This window comes from Heterodontus francisci, chromosome 18 (assembly GCF_036365525.1).
Source record: "Heterodontus francisci isolate sHetFra1 chromosome 18, sHetFra1.hap1, whole genome shotgun sequence".
In the NCBI taxonomy this organism is placed as follows: Eukaryota; Metazoa; Chordata; class Chondrichthyes; order Heterodontiformes; family Heterodontidae; genus Heterodontus; species Heterodontus francisci.
In genome coordinates, this window is record NC_090388.1 from 24970606 (window position 1) to 24986408 (window position 15803).

Here is a 15803-nt window from a genome sequence, read left to right on the forward strand (position 1 = left end):
TCAGGGGAACGTACAGCAAGCTGCAACAGTGCATCCTCGTGCTGTTGGAGGCAGAGTAGTTCGCAGAGTTGCCCGAGAGCCACTAAATGTCAGGAGACGTGCCTACCCAGTAGTGAGGGCGTACCGAACACGTCTGAACTACCTGCAGCTGTCAGAACGCCAGTGCAGAAGAAGACTGCAGCTGTCACGGGAGATTGTCACATCTCTGAGATGCTGTCAGTGGATGTTGCATCAAACTGTCTCGGTGGCCATCCAATGCCAGTCGCTCTAAAGGTCACAGTAGCTCTTAACTTCTATGCGTCTGGCACCTTCCAAGCCTCAGCTGCAGACTTGTGCGGTGTCTCACAATCAGCAGCACACCATTGCATAAAGGTTGTGACTGATGCATTGTTTCAATGTGCTGACCATTTCATCATGTTCAAGACGGACAACATCAGTCAGGCTGAGAAAGCCAGAGGCTTCAGCACTATATACAGCTTCCCAATGGTATAGGCCATGATAGACTGTACTCATGTGGCCCTTAGAGCACCAGCTGGACAGTCGGGGGCATTCATGAACCGCAAGGGATTCCATTCACTGAACGTTCAGCTCGTCTGTGATCATCAGAAGTGAATCATGCAGGTGTGTGCACATTACCCTGGTAGTTGTCATGATGTTTCATTCTCCACAACTCACAGGTGCCTGCAATTTTCAGTCCTCCACACAGAATGGAGGGATGGATACTTGGCGACAGGGGTTATCCTCTGAAGGCATGGCTCATTATACCAGTGAGGAACCCAAGGGGTGAGGTGGAGGAACGATACAACGGGAGCCATGCGGCCCCCAGAGTGACAATCGAGCAAACTATAGGCCTCCTAATGATGAGATTTAGGTGTCTTGACCGCTCTGGTGGATCACTGCAGTACGCACCGTTGAGGGTTTCAAGAATCATTGTCGTTTGCTGTTCCTTGCATAACCAGGTGATTGAACATGGAGATGCCCTAGAGGATGAGCAATGTCAACGTGATGTGTCATCAGATGATGACGACATTTCTGATGAGGAAGATGGGCATCAGTCGAATGATGATCATGGAGAGGAAGCTGAATGTAACTTCGCTGTAAGTGCTAGAGAAACAAGGGATTCTCTAATAGGTACGCGTTTCAATTGAAATGATATAAATCTTCACAACTTTCAAACTGCTTTATGACATTAATCATTGTGAGGATCTGACAGTGCAAAATCTCTAACCTTTAGGGGGTGAGACACTGTGACGAACCAATCCATCACATCATGAGGGACGCGACCCAAGTGTGTGGCCTCACATTTGAGACAACTTGAGTTGACTAACTATGTAGTATCTGACTTCAGGAATGACATGTCCAATAGTAAAATCTCCAATTTCATCAAAAACTATTATTTAACAAATCAAATAAATGTATTTCAAGTCACCCAGTGCACCAGTAGTGAAATTAAAGTGTTTTCTTAATCCGTTTACGCGTGCTCATTCGTGTGCATGATCCCTCACCACCAGACTTACCAGAGGCAGGTGGTTGATCTTGTTGCTGCCCTGCTTTTGATGACTTGATGCTCGTGGCCGTACTTATAAAATGCCTTGGGATTTTCCTTTATCTTGTCTGCCAATGATTTTTCATGCCCCCTCTTCGCTCCCCGAATTACTTTTTTTAAGTACTCCCCGACACTTTCTATACTCCTCTCGGGACTCCGCTGTTTTCAGCACTCTGAATCAGCCATCGGCCTCCTTTTTTTCCTGATGCAATCCTCTATATCCCTTGACACCCAGGGTTCCCTGGACCTGTTGTTACTACCCTTCACCTTAATGGGTTCTTGATGGCTCTGAACTCTTACTATTTCCTCTTTGAATGACTCCCACTGGTCTGATGTAGACTTTCCAAAAAGTAGTTGCTCCCAGTCCACTTTGGCCAGACCCTGTTTTATCATACCGAAATCGGCCTTCCCCCAATTCAGTACCTTTATTTCCAGTCCGTCTTTGTCCTTTTCCATAACTACCTTAAATCTTACAGAGCTATGGTCACTATCCCCGAAATGCTCCCCCACTGACACTTCTATCACTTGTCCGGCTTCACTCCCTAGGATTACGTCCAGTACTGCCCTTTCTCTTGTAGGACTTTCTACGTTCTGGTTCAAAAATCTCTCCTGTATGCATTTTAAGAATTCTGCCCCCTTTAAGCCTTTTGTACTAAGACTATCCCTGTTGATATTAGGGAAGTTGAAATCCCCTACTATTATTACCCTATTATTTTTACACCTCTTTGAGATTTGCCTATATATCTGCTCCACTGTCTCTCCCTGACTGTTAGGAGGCCTGTAGTACGCTCCCAGCCAAGTGATTGCCCCCTTTTTGTTTTTAAGTTCTACCCATATGGCCTCATTTGAGGAACCTTCTAAGATATCATCTCTCCTTACTGCAATAATTGACTCCTTGATCAACAGTGCAATACCACCTCCTCTTTCATCCCCTCTCTTGTCACGCCTGAAGATTTTATACCCTGGAATATTGAGCTGATAGTCCTGCCCCTCCCTCAACCATGTCTCTGTGATAGCAATAATATAATCCCATGTGCTAATCAATGCCCTCAATTCATCTGCCTTGCTAGTAAGATTCCTTGCATTAAAATAGATGCAATCCAGCCTTGCATTTTTCACTTGTGCCTTAACAGGTCTATATTTGCTCTGCCTTCCAGACTGGCTCTGTTTCTCTTCTATATTTGACCCCTACTGTACCTCCACTCTGTATCCCATCCCCCTGCCAATTAGTTTCACCTCCCCCCCCCCCCCCCCCCCACAATCCCCCAACAGCACTAGCAAACCTCCCAGCAAGGATGTTTGTCCTGTTCCGTTTCAGGTGCAACCCATCCAACTTGTACAGATCCCACCTTTGCCAGAAACAGTCCCAGTGATTCAGGAAACTAAAGCCCTCCCTCCTGCACCATCTCCTTAGCCATGCATTCATCTGCTCTATCCTCCTATCCCTATTCTCACTAGCACATGGCACCGGGAATAATCCAGAGATTACAACCTTAGAGGTCCTGCTTTTTAATCTGCTACCCAGCTCCTTAAATTCTTGTTGCAGGACCTCATCCCTCTTTCTACCTATGTCGTTGGTACCAATGTGTACCATGACCTCTGACTGTTCACGCTCCCCCTTCAGAATGTCCTGCAGCTTCTCCGTGACATCCTTGATCCGAGCACCAGGGAGGCAACATATCATCCTGGAGTCACATTTGCAGCCACTGAAACGCCTATGTGTACCCCTTACAATTGAATCCCCTATCACTATAGCTCTCCCACTACTTTTCCTCCCCTCCTGTGCAGCTGAGCCACCCATGGTGCCACAGACTTGGCTCTTGCTGCATTCCCCTGAGAAGCTATCTCCCCCAACAGTATCCAAAGTGGAAAATCTGTGAGAAAGGGAGATGGACCTAGGGGACTCCTGCACTACCTGCCTAGTTCTTCTCCTCTGCCTGGTGGTCACCCATTCCCTTTCTGTCTGAGCAGTCTTTACCTGCAGTGTGACCACCTCTCTGTACGTGCTATCCATGATGTTCTCAGACTCATGAATGCTCCACATTGTCTCCAGCCACCGCTCCAAATCCGAAACGCGGATTTCGAGTAGCTGCAGCTGGAGAAACTTCCTGCACACGTGTTCGCCCTTGTCACTGGAAGTGTCCCTGACTTCCCACATTGCATAGAAGGAGCACTCCACATTGCCAAGCTGCCCTGCCCTTAATTTATTCCCTTAAATTACCCAACAATTAGATTATTTACACTCGGGATCTCGATTCCCTAAAAATAACTACCTAATATATATTTTTTTTAAACTGTAACCCTTCTCTGTCTTTTGTTACTTACCCAGCTATTTAGAGTAATTCCCTAACAGCAGTGACTCACCAACCAATCACCTTGCAGCTTTCCTGTGACATCACTGTTGGCTTTTTTTTTCAAAATTCCGGCGCGCTCGAAAAGGTCCGACTGCTCTCCGCTCCTGAAGGTAAGTGAAGGCCCCGAGCTTCGTGCTGAATTTATCCGCTCTCGGTTCTCGGTGTTTCCACACAGGTCCAACTGCTCTCCGCTCCTGAAGGTAAGTCAGCAGCGCGTTTCACACTGGGCTGCATGCTGCAATCATGTAGATGAGCTGACCGTAGGAAATTTGCATGCTGCCTGCCTCAAACGGGCCAGGCACAGGGTGATCGCGCATTGCGATCCCTATGCCCAATGTTGGACCTGATCCAATTTGTCACCCAGCCAAGATCCTACCAATGGATTTACAGTAGAAGAGAACCTGTGTTATGGTCCAAAAAGGAGGGGTCGAAGAGCTTCCCTCTTTTCCCTCTCCTTGTTTGAATGCAACAGGTTTAATTCTTTCTTAAAGTGGATACACTGACCAATTCAGTAGGTCAGAGAGTCATAGAGTTATACAGCACTGAAATAGACCGTTCGGCCCACCGTGTCCGCGCGGTCCTGAGTATTTTAGTTTGAAGAGGTAGATGACTGGTTTGGTGGGTCTCTTGGACACAGCAATTTCTTCCAATGGGGTTTCTGATTGTAGCCAGAGTATGCAAAGGTGGTCAGTCAACAGGCAGAGTTCAAAGCTTGTAAGCTGAAATGGAGAAAGAGAGAGAGGAGCCTCACTTGGGTCTGCTCATGTCCGAGTCCAGAAGCTTCTTCACTGCTGCAGAGAAACACAAGCTTAAAACCACAGATGGGGAGGTGCTTGTCACATGACAGTCACTCAGTGATTCAAACATAGCAGTTAACAGTATTTCTCTCTTGCTAAAAAGAACAGGTAGTTCAGTTAAAATTTGTGGGTCTTGGTTCTTGCTGGGGAATGAGCAAACATTTTGTCTCCCTCCTCACAGGCCTTGCAATGTAGGATACAGTTATGCAATTTAGGTGGTCATCTTAAGCTGCTAGCAAAGTCATCTTTTTTATCTTTTTTTAATTTCTTCCAAAAATATCAATTCAGATCTCCAGTCAGTGGATTAGTTAAATTATCATTCAACAAAGCACATTGGCGTGACACCTGAGAGGAAATTATTTAGGATCTCAGTGCTGATTGCACTGCAGAAACTATTTGGAGGTACTGTGGAAAGTGATTCAATGGTGCAGAGTGCAGGAGGAAATAGAAACAGGAAAGGAAGCAATGGAAATCACTGAGGAGGGAAGCAATACAGATACAAAAGAACAGCAGGAAGCCTGTTACGTACAGTATTTATCCAGTCATTAGTAGCGGAAACTTGGCGTTTTCTATTGGAGCAATGATTGTGCCTCTTATAATAGCCAAGGCCAGTTTCGGCAAATAAACTCTCAATTTCTGGAGGAAAAAAGTATGACGTTTTGGTAATGATGATGGTTCACGCTCATTCATGAGAGAGGGTTGTAGGTTAGTTTTGAAGAATTGAGGATGAGTTCAGGATGCTTGAATTTGATCAATTAACTCCTTTAGTTCATGCAGGCTTTGCTTAGCTGTAGGTCCATGTATGTCCGGAAGGAATAACTGCGAGATGGGAAGACAGCATATTTGGTGAGGGGCTGCAGTGGTAGGGCGAGGTGCAAAATGAGTACTTTGCATCAGTATTCACCAAAGAGAAGGACTTGGTGGATGATGAGCCGAGGGAAGGGAGTGTAGATAGTCTCAGTCATCTCATTATCAATAAGGAGGAGGTGTTGGGTGTCTTGCAAAGTATTAAGGTAGATAAGTCCCCAGGGCCTGATGAGATCTACCCTGGAATACTGAGGGAGGCAAGGGAAGAAATTACTGGGGCCTTGACAGAAATCTTTGCATCCTCATTGGCTACAGGTGAGGTCCCAGAGGACTGGAGAATAGCCAATGTTGTGCCTTTGTTTAAGAAGGGTGGCAAGGATAATCCAGGAAATTATAGGCCGGTGAGCCTTACGTCAGTGGTAGGGAAACTATTAGAGAGGATTCTTTGGGACAGGATTTACTCCCATTTGGAAACAAATGAACTTATTAGCGAGAGACAGCATGGTTTTGTGAAGGGGAGGTCGTGTCTTACTAATTTGATTGAGTTTTTTGAGGAAGTGACAAAGATGATTGATGAAGGAAGGGCAGTGGATGTTTTCTATATAGACTTTAATAAAGCCTTTGACAAGGTCCCGCATGGCAGACTGGTACAAAAGGTGAAGTCACACGGGATCAGAGGTGAGCTGGCAAGATGGATACAGAACTAGCTCAGTCATAGAAGACAGAGGGTATCAGTGGATGGGTGTTTTTCTGAATGGAGGGATGTGACTAGTGGTGTTCCGCAGCGATTAGTGCTGGAACCTTTGCTGTTTGTAGTATATATAAATGATTTGGAGGAAAGTGTAGCTTGTCTGATTAGTAAGTTTGCGGACGACACAAAGGTTGGTGGAGTTGCGGATAATGATGAGGATTGTCAGAGGATACAGCAGGATATAGATCGGTTGGAGACTTGGGTGGAGAAATGGCAGATGGAGTTTAATCCGGAAAAATGTGAGGTAATGCATTTTGGAAGGTCTAATGCAGGTGGGAGGTATACAGTAAATGGTAGAACCCTTAGGAGTATTGACAGGCAGAGAGATCTGGGCGTACAGGTCCACAGGTCACTGAAAGTGGCAACGCAGGTGGATAAGGTAGTCAAGAAGGCATACGGCATGCTTGCCTTCATCGGTCGAGGCATAGGGTTAAAAATTGGCAAGGCATTTTGCAGCTGTACAGAACCTTAGTTAGGCCACACTTAGAATATTGCGTGCAATTCTGGTCACCATACTACCAGTAGGACGTGGAGGCTTCGGAGAGGGTACAGAGGAGGTTTACCAGGATGTTGCCTGGTGTGGAGGGCATTATCTATGAGGACAGGTTGGAAAAACTCGGATTGTTTTCACTGGAACGACGGAGGTGGAGGGGCGACATGATAGAGGTTTACAAAGTTATGAGCGGCATGGACAGAGTGGATAGTCAGAAGCTTTTTCCCAGGGTGGAAGAGTCAGTTACTAGGGGACATAGGTTTAAGGTGCGAGGGGAAAAGTTTAGAGGGGATGTGCGAGGCAAGTTTTTTACACAGAGGGTGGTGAGTGCCTGGAACTTGCTGCCAGGGGAGGTGGTAGAAGCAGATACGATAGCGACGTTTAAGAGACATCTTGACAAATACATGAATAGGAAGGGAATAGAGGGATATGGGCCCCGGAAGTGCAGAAGGTGTTAGTTTAGGCAGGCATCAAGATTGGCGCAGGCTTGGAGGGCCGATTGGCCTGATCCTGTGCTGTACTGTTCTTTGTTTTTTGTTCTTTGATTTGCAGCCGAAGCCTACAGATCCTGCCAAATTTCATGACAGCAGTTTAGTTTAGTTTAGAGATACAGCACTGAAATAGGCCCTTCGGCCCACCGAGTCTGTGCCGACCGTCAACCACCCATTTATACTAATCCTACACTAATCCCATATTCCTACCACATCCCCACCTGTCCCTGTATTTCCCTGTCACCTACCAATACTATTGGCAATTTATAATGGCCAATTTACCTACCAACCTGCAAGTCTTTTGGCTTGTGGGAGGAAACCGGAGCACCCGGAGAAAACCCACGCAGACACAGGGAGAACTTGCAAACTCCACACAGACAGTACCCAGAATTGAACCCGGGTCACTGGAGCTGTGAGGCTGCGGTGCTAACCACTGCGCCACTATGCCGCCCTAAATTTCTTCAACAGCTCTGCCTGCTACAGCCAGACAGATTGACAATCTAGCTGGCTAGCAGGTAGAACGGTAGCCAGGGACTGAGACAGTGGTAAGTCTGACATTGGGGTGGTGGGTGGTGGTGGGGTTGGGGTGGAGGTGGGAGTCAGACACTCAAGGGGGAGTCAGAAAATCAGACATTATGGGGGAGTCAAACATAGTTGGGGAGAGTCGGACATTGTGGGAGCGTCGGATGTCGTGGGAGATGTCAAACATTGCGGGGAGAGTCGAGCATTGGAGGGAGTTGGATGTCGTGGGGGAAGCAACCATTGTGGGGGGTGTCGGACTTCATGGGGAGGTGGTATTCACACTGTGAGGTGAATCGCACATTGGTGGGGGCACAATCTACAACATAAACATACTTTTAAGCTGTATTAATTCAAGTCATTATTGATGCTGGATATATCGAGAATTTTATTTGTTACTCAAGTTGCTGATCTATTCGTCAGAATCATGACTAACTTAGTCCCTGGAGCAATGGCAGGACCATTATCAGGTTTAGAACCTGACTCCAAGCACAGCTGTCCTAAAAACCATCTGGTTCACTAAAGTCCTTTAGCGAAGGAAATCTGCTGTCCTTACCTGGTCTGGCCTACATGCGACTCCAGACCCACAGCAATGTGGTTGACTCTTAAATGCCCTCTGAAATGGCCTAGCAAGCCTAGCAGTTGTCAAGGGCAGTTAGGATTAGGCAACAAATGCTGGCCTTGCCAGCAATGCCCACATCCCATGAAGGAATAAAGAAAAGTTTCTTCATCAATGACCTCCCCTCCAACTTAAGGTCAGAAGTGGAGATGATCGCTAATGATTGCACAGTGTTCAGCACCATACGCAACTCCTCAGATACTGAAGCAGTCCGTGCCTGCATGCAGCAAGACCTGGACAACATTCAGGCTTGGGCTGATAAATGGCAAGTAACATTTGTGTCTGGCAATGACCATCTTCAACAAGAGAGAATCTAACCATCTCCCCTTGATGTTCAACAGCGTTACCATCGCTGAATCCCCCACCATCAACATCCAGGGGATCACCATTGACCAGAAACTGAACTGGACCAGCCACATAAATACTGTGGCTACAAGAGCAGGTCAGAGGCTGGGAATTCTGAGATGAGTAACTCACCTCCTGTCTCCCCAAAGCCTATAAGGCACAAGTCAGTAGTGTGATGGAATACTCTCCACTTGTCTGGATGAGTGCAGCTCCAATAATATTCAAGAAGCTCAACACTACCCAGGACAAAGCAGCCCACTTGACTGACACCCCATCCAGCACCTTAAACATTCAATTCCTCCATCACCGGTGCACAGTGGCAGCAGTCTGTACCATTTACAAGATGCACTGCAACAACTTGCCAAACCTCCTTCGACAGCACCTTCCAAAACTGCAACCTCTACCATCTGGAAGCACAATGGCAGCAGACCCATGGGAACACCACCATCTGCAAATTCCTGTCCAAGTAACACACAGCATCCTGAAACAGAAATATATCGCTGTTCCTTCACTGTTGCTGGGTCAAAATCCTGGAACTCCCTCCATAACAACACTGTTGGTGTACCTACACCACATGGATTGCAGCGGTTCAAGAAAGCGGCTCACCACCACCTTCTCAAGGGCAGTTAGGGATGGACAATAAATGCTGGCCTTGCCAGCGATGCTGAAATCTCACGAAGGAATAAAAAAGTACTGATCGGGTAAGGCAAAAAGGGAAAGCTTACGTCAGATATCGAGAGCTAAATACTGCAGAAAACCTACAGGACTATAGACGATGCAGGGATGAAATTGAAAAGGAAATTAGGAAAGCAAAGAAGGGCCAAGAAAAAATATTGGAAAGTAAAATCAAGGAAAACCTAAAGATGTTTTATAATTACATAAAGAGCAAGAGGGTAACTAAGGAAAGAGTAGGGCCTGTTAGAAACCAAATAGGGAACCTGTGTGTGGAGGCAGAAGACATAGTTTTGGTTCTTAATGAGTATTTTGTGTCAGTCTTCACAACAGAGTAGGATGATGCAGACATTGTAGTTAAGGAGGCAGAGTGTGAAATATTAAATCGGATAAGCATAGCGAGAGAGGAAATATTAAAGGGTTTAGCATTTTTGAAAGTAGATAAATTGCCAGAACTGATGAAAATATTCCGGGCTGCTCAGAGAAGCAAGGGAGAAAATAGCAGAGGTTCTGACCATCACTTGCCAAACCCTTCTGGTTACAAGCGTGGTGCTGGAGGACTGGAGGATTGCTAATGTTGTACTGCTGTTTAAAAAGGGAGGAAGGGATAGACTGAATAATTACAAGCCAGTTAGCCTCACCTCAGTGGTGGGCAAATTTTTGGAAAAACATTCTGAGAGATAGTATAAATTATAATTTAGAACAGCACGATTTAATCAAGGACAATAAGCATGGATTTGTTAGGGGAATGTCATGTCTGACCAGCTTGATTGAATTTTTTGAGGAGATAATAAGGAGGGTTGATGAGGTTAGTGCATTTGATGTAGTCTGCAAGGATTTTAGTAAGGCTTTTGACAAGGTCCTACATAGCAGACTGATTACAAAAGTAAATGCCCATGGGATCCAAGGAGAATTGGCAAGTTGGATCCAAAATTGGCTCAGTGATAGGAAGCAAAGGGTAATGGTCGATAGGTGTTTTGTAACTGGAAGGCTGTATCCAGTGGGTTTCTGCAGAGCGTGGCGCTATGTCTCTTGCTTTTTGTAGTATATATCAATGATTATACTTAAATGTCAGGGAATGATTAAGAAGTTTGCAGATAATACAAAAATTGGCTGTGTGGTTGATAGTGAGGAAGAAAGCTATTGACTGCAGCAAAATATCAATGAACTGATCAGGTGAGCATAAAAGTGGCAAACAGAATTCAATCCAGAGAAATTTGAGGTAATACATTTGGGGACGGCAAGAGATCAAACAATAAATGGGAGGATACTGAGAAGTGTAGAGGAACAGAGGGACCTTGGAGTTCATGTCCACAGATCCCTGAAGGCAGCAGGACAGGTGCATGAGGTGGTCAGAAGGCATACAGGATACTTTCCTTTATTAGCAGAGGCCTAGAGTTTAAGAGCAGGGAGGTTATGCTAGAACTGTATAAAACACTAAATAGACCACAGCTAAAGCACTGTGTACAATTCTGGTCACCACATTATAGGAAGGAAGTAATCACATTAGAGAGGGTGCAGAGGAAATTTATGAAGATGGTGCCGGTTTGGAGAATTTTAGCTATGAGGAAAGATTGGATCGGCTGGGGTTGGGTTTTTTTGGAACAGAGGAGGTTGAGGGGCGATTTGATTGAGGTGTATAAAATTATGAGGGACCTAGATAACATGAACAAAAAGGACCAATTTCCTTTAGTAAAAAGATCAATAACCAGAGGGCATAGATGTAAAGTGATTGGCATAAGGACTAGATGGTGATGGGGGTCAGAAACGCACTGCCTGAAAGGGTGATAGAGGCAAAAACCCTCATTTCATTTAAAAAGTACTTGGATATGCATTTGAAGTGCCATAACCTTCAGGGCTATGGACTAAGAGCTGAAAAGTGGGATTAGGCTGGATAGCTCTTATTATGCTGGCAAAGTCACAATAGGCTGAATGGCTTCCTTCTGTTCTGTAAATTTTCTGTGCTACTGGAATGAGAGGGTTGTCCTATGATTAGAGGCTGAGTAAATTGGGCCTATACTCTCTGGAGTTTAGAAGAATGAGAGGTGATCTTATTGAAACATACAAGATTCTGAAGGGGCCTGACAGGGTAGACACTGAGAGGTTGTTTCCCCTGGCTGGGGAATCCAGAACATGGGGGCACAGTTTCAGGACTGTGTCAATCATTTCGGACTGAGTTGAGGAGAAATTTCTTCACTCAGAGTGCTGTAAATCTTTGGAATTCTCTACCTCATATTATGGATGCTCGATCATTGAGTATGTTAAGGCTGAGTTAGACAGACTTCATCTCTCAGGGAATCAATGGATATGTGGAGCAGGCAGGAAAGTGGAGTTAAAGCAATAGATCAACCATGGTTGTATTGAATGGCAGAGCAGGCTCGAGGGTAGATAGGAAGAAACTATTTCTTCTGGTGGGGAAATCAAGAATGAGGACCGAGAGTTATAAGCGTATCACCTTAAAAAGAAGTAATAGAAATTTTGAACTCTTTCTCCCTCCCAAAATGCTGTGCCTGCTCAAATAATTGGAGCTTTCAAGACTGAGATAGATTGATTTCTGTTAGGTATGGGTATCAAGAGATATGGAGCAAAGGCAGGAAAATGATGTAGAAGTGCAGATCAGCCATGATCTAATTGAATGGGGGGCAGGCCTGAGGGGCTGAATGACCTACAGCTGTTCTTAATGTTCTTATGGCTAAATGGAAAGAGTAATGCTAGAATGTGACTGAATCAATTCCTCTATTTTTAATGCTAACTTCATCTTATGCATAGATATCTGTTGCAACAAACATAGGGTTGCTTTAAGTGCATTGAAATGTGAATCAATCAGGAATACATATAGCATGAAGGGAAGTTTGAGATGAAAGCATCCATCAATTACTGGAACTAAGCAGTGGCTCGTGATCATCAAAATGTATTGTTCCCTTGTTTACATAATGATGCAGGGGGTTATTGGCATTCTCTATTATATCTCTGGTTATTAACCATCTGTCTGATACTTATTGGTCCCAAAGCCAGTTTTATATTCAGCTGCTAGCCATTTCTGCTAATCTTGTCATTATTCCAGACAGGAATTTAGAAGATATAAGATTAACCAGTTTCTAACACTACTTGCACTTCTGATGAAATATTTCTCTTTTGGTAGAAAAAAACTTAATATAGATTTTAAACGAAATTTGACAGCAGGACCAATCGAAGATCAACGATTCTACACCAGGAATATTGTTCCCTTTATATTTATTAATCATCTAAATTACTACTTGGCTTATATGAACAGCAAACATTCATTTATTTAACTCTGCAAAGCACAAGACTAAGCAAATGTTTGTAGTAATAGGAGGTTTTCCAATTCTTCATACCAGGTTTACTGACCAGTGCTTGGAGGTGATAATAGTATACATGAAAAAGGAAGTTATCTTTCTGGTGCTGCAGGGTTGTCAACCAGATAGAAAAGTGACAAAGGCCGGAATTTTTCGCTTGGCCGAGGGGACCCGGCCACTGGCCGAACAGTTGGGGGCGAGCCAGCCTCTGCCGGGTCTGGGGAGCCAGACTGGGATTTTTCACTCCCCAGCCCCTTAATTTGTCTTGGACGGGTCTTCCACCTCCTTGAAGCAAGAAGTCCCGCCTAATGGAGCTGCCAACCAATCAGCAGACTGGCAGCTCCTAGTCCCAGTAGAACCACTGGGAGTGGTGGCCTCTGCTGGAACTACACCCAGCCTCAGGAGGAAGGTGATGGATGGCTCTGGATAAAAGGTAAATTTTTAGGTTGGGCCCCAGTGAGGCAAGGGGGGCTGTTTAGGGGGTAGGGGCCAATTTGTGCATTGGGGGCAGTTGGAGTTTTAGGGCAGCCCTCCGTGGGACACAGGGTGCCCGATCAGAAAGACCCCCCCAGCCAGCCCGCCAGAAGGTCACCTAGTTTTATCAGGCAGGCTTTCTGAAGCCTCAGTCGCTTGCCAGTGGGAGGAGGCCCTTAAGTGCCAGTTAATTGGCCATGTAAGGGCCCTGATTGGCCTGGGGCGGGTGGGCCGTTTCTCACCACTGTCGTCACACGTAAGTTGTCAGCAGAGGCAGAAGTGGGTTGGGAAGGGGACCCCCCCCCCAAGCCACCCACTCCATTTTATGCCCTCCTCCCTGCCACCAGCCCGCGCTTTTGGGAGGCATAAACTTCTGGCCAAAGAGTGCGACAACGCATAACAGACCAGGTAAGCTTCAAGTCAAGTACAAGTAAGATTTTTGATGGAGGAACTGAACAGCTTTCCTGATGAATAATGTAAGGTTTTATTAGTGTGAACTGCCAATTCATCTGGCTTTGCTCCATACTGCTTTTATTGTTAAAAGCAAAAGTGGTGAGGACCACAAGTCATGGAGAAACAGATCAACGTGATTTCAATGGACTTTCACAGGTATTGGGCTTAATAAGTTTGGAGAAACATGCAAATTGGTACGCAGACCAAGTTTAATGCACCATATTAATCGGATATTTCATGATTTGCTTCATATCTTACATCAAAGTGCTTAATATTTCATTTAACAATGCCAATAGTTGGGAACTGATTGTTCCCAATCAACTGATAGTTGGTGCTCTTGTGTACTTATAGCACTGATTTCACAGTGTCAATAAAGTTGGGGTGATGTTAACAAACCTGGTCATGAAGAGGTAGGCTCGCTGGATTTTGTGAAGCTTGCTCCTCCTTCAAATTTTAACAGCCTTCTTGTGCATAGAAAACAGGTGCAGAGAGCCTGGCCAATATTGTAATTGGCTGCAAGATGGGAAATCTTAAACGTTTTGCTGTTCACCATAAAATAGATTCCTGTTTTGGTGTCTAAACTTTGTTGTAAGTAAGGGCAAATGTAATAAGAACTCCCCTTTGAAAGGTTCTACTGCAAAGGATACGAATGAAAATTATTTTTTTTCAAATAGTCGTTTGGTAGTACAGAACTTGAGTATTGCTGAAAACAGAGACATGTTGTCAAAGCTTTTCATCTTGCACTCAGAACAATCTACAAGAATACCAATGTAAGGGAAAACAACAACTTTATACTGTATGAGAAGAGAGTGCTGATTTGTTGGCAAGTGAACTCTGATTGGTAGAGGCGTTGCCATAGAGTTCCATGGAGAATGCACCATTGTGCAACTGGTGAGCACAACACCATTCCGACCAGCATGTGCGTAGATGCCCTCATTGTAAAGAAGTTCGCACATGTGCACCGGTAGCATGCAGGGCAGGTAGATCATGATGTTAATGAACCTATAACACTGATTTGACACCAGTATTGTCAGTTTGGAACTTCAAGCTCCAGCCTACACCCTCTCTTAATCTTGCACAGCTGAACACAATATTAAATGGCATGAAGGACCCCAACCCCCACCAGTGCTGTTTACAGGGATCAGGAACTACTTACAGGGTAGTTGCTGGATTCATTCTTCTAGCTAAAAATGGCCCGCACTGTCTCCTCTATGGGGGTTCCACATGCAGGCGTGCTTCTCCCCCTTCCATTTACTCCTGCTGCCTCCTGTTGTGTGCCACCTTCTCCTGTAAGAAAGAAGAAAGCATGTCTGTGAGTGCCGTGCAATATGTTTAGGTTATATGGCTGTCGTGGTTGCAAAGCTGCCGGTCTATGCAAACATCCTGCCTCCGCAAAAATGGCCCGAGGGCGGGATGAAGCCAGGCAAACGGCCACAGGCTGAAGGGCCTACTAATCAAATCCAAAGTATCTGTCATCCTGTGTAAGGCAGCAGTTATTTTGGCGTCCAAAGTCTGCAGGGCCACGGCCATGGCCTGCATGGACTCATTTGAGAGCCGTGCTCGTAGCTCCATGGAGGCAGCCATTGTCTCCAGGGCAGGCATTGTTGTATTTCCCTGCTCTACCAATTCCCTACCAATCAGGTTGGACTCCTCCATCGTCTTTGCTGTTGTGGACAGTTTGTTTGGCATGCCTATCAGTACCTTTAACATTATTCTTCTCAACAATAGCCCCCAGGGTTCAGTAACTGTATCCAGAGAAGCAGGGCTTGGAGCAGATTTTGAGTCCCAGTGTGCACTCTCCAGAGCTGCCCCTGCCGTTACTGCCTGCTTATGCTCACTGGTGTGGTGTGAATCAGCAGTGAAAACCAAACTGTTTAGGCGGACCCACCAAAGCGCGACTATTTGCAGTGGTGCATGACTGTATGTAATCCTCAGAAGGAATGAGGTCCTCTGAGGAATCAACCTCCTGCATATCCAGCGACACTTGCTGTACATGTGAAAGCCCTGGACAACAAAGTCGCAATCTTGACAACCACCATAGCAGTCTTCTCATAGTTAAGTCATTGATGAAATAAAGTCAGAATATGTGAGTTAAAGATAGTTGTGATTCTGTCACCAGCTATCTGCGAGTTCCCTGCCTCTCCATTTCCAACTGAGGGGGACAG